Raw genomic sequence first — 2,060 nt, forward strand, 5'->3', positions numbered from 1 at the left:
CAGTAAGCTAACGCTCAAGAACTACCACGACACTGGGACGTGGGTGAGTGGGTGAGTGCTCAAGGCTCTTGCTTCCTGAGTTAAACATTCACATGCAGCTGACTGATGATCAGACAGGAGCCGCAGGAATGCTGTCTCCACGAGCACTGTCTGCAGGAAGGAGGCACTGGTGGCCAGCACAGGTGGCTTGTGGACTCTACACTCCACAGTGTTGGTCCAGCACCAGCAAAATCATGACTTGAAGCCACTGGTGCTCTTGAGTTCCATGTTCCACTCATCTCCCTTTCACCGGAGTGCAACTTCTGGTGAAGCAGAAAAAAACCCTGCTTGAAATAATCATTAGCTTTATTTTTTTTAGGAGTCAAGTGCCTTGTATCAGAACCCTTCTGGATCAAATGCACTGTTTTTTCCCTCTGTAAAGCAGTAGTAGTATGTGCTACATCAAATGTTTTCCTTTAGTATAAAAGTATTCATCACATTCATATCCCTATAACAGCCAGCTGCCAAAAGCAAAAGTATCAATCATATTAAGAAAACTTAGAACATGGGAAAAATACAGAAAAAAGTTACCTCTTACTTTACCACACTCACAATCATAATCAAAGTATTCATGTATTTTTCCCCTGCGCATGTATCCTTATATATATTATGCATATATATGTATGTACAGCATGCTACTTCATGTTGATTTTTCACCTAACATTGTGTCATGTTTATATACAAGGACTTCATAACCATCCATTAAATACTTATGGATACCCACTTAAGGATTTTTCAAAGAAACTGATAATTTCAAAGACAGACGTAAACTTTCTTAAATTCCCAAATCTGGAATTTCTAGGGAAAAGGATAAGATGTGAGCCCATGGTGCTTGATACATATTACAAAATTACTTTCCTAGCCCGGGGCCCAGGTGTTATACCAGTTTACTCAGCCACCAACTAATAATTTAAACCATGTCATTGATGTAGTAGGAAAAAATTAAAATCTCCTTAAATTTTCAATTTGCATTTAAGCACATTGCTAGAGATGAACTTTAACCACGATCACTTTTACATTTCTTCTCAAAGTGTGTTGTTGGGTTAGAGTAGAAAAGAGAAAGGGCTTTGGGATTCAAATCAATCTTATGCAAAGAGCTGGATATATGCGCCAATCACATGGTGAGGTGCTAGTTTCATCCATTCATTCTCAAAACAACCAATACCGTAAGACTAAAAGGTGGTCAAAAAGGAGGATTTGATCATTTTGCTAATTATTCTTGAGTCACTCTGAAATCATCCTCTGTAAGTAAAGATCTGCTATGGGAACTATAACAGCCCAATTTTTCCCCACGCATTAAATTTTTTATAGTCAGGTGCTTACACTTAAGCACTTGTTTAGCACAAGCTGTCACATATCAATTAACCTTCATGACAACCCCGGGGCTGGATACTAATCATTAACACCTTACATAAGAAACAAAGTTGAAGGCCAACTTGTTTGAGGTCACACAGCCTCAATTTGAACCCAGGCAGCCTACCCTGTTAAACAAGCAGTAGGCTGTGATTCCTTTTGCTAGCTATCACTATCTCCTCTAGGCAAGTCAGTGTAAAAGTTAGCAAAAAGTAAGTAAACTGATGTTCTTTACTCCATATTCATACATGTTACTGTTCCCAAATGCTAACATTTGAATGACTTTGCCATTTTGGTCCAGAATGAATGGAGGGAATAGTGACTGAATCTAAAACCCTAAAGCTAGAACACAATTTCAGGGGTGATGTACTTGAATATCCCCCACCCAGAGGCTTCTAAACTCTGGAGAAACCAGGCCTGATTGCTCACATTCCAGCAAGCCAGGTAAGCTTGGGTTGTCACTTCCCATCAAGTACTACAGGAGTGGGGCCGGCCCGGTGGCGCACTGGATAGTGCGCCGCTTGGGAAGTGCGGCTGGCGCTCCCGTCCGAGGGTTCGGATCCCACATACAGACCGGATCCCGCTCACTGGCTGAGCGAGGCGCGGGAGCAACACCGAGGCTTGCAATCCCGTTGCCGGTCCCCGGTCCGGTACGGGGGCAACACTGA

The sequence above is a fragment of the Galeopterus variegatus genome, unplaced genomic scaffold (genome assembly GCF_000696425.1).
Source record: "Galeopterus variegatus unplaced genomic scaffold, G_variegatus-3.0.2 Scaffold5497, whole genome shotgun sequence".
NCBI classification, from domain to species: domain Eukaryota; kingdom Metazoa; phylum Chordata; class Mammalia; order Dermoptera; family Cynocephalidae; genus Galeopterus; species Galeopterus variegatus.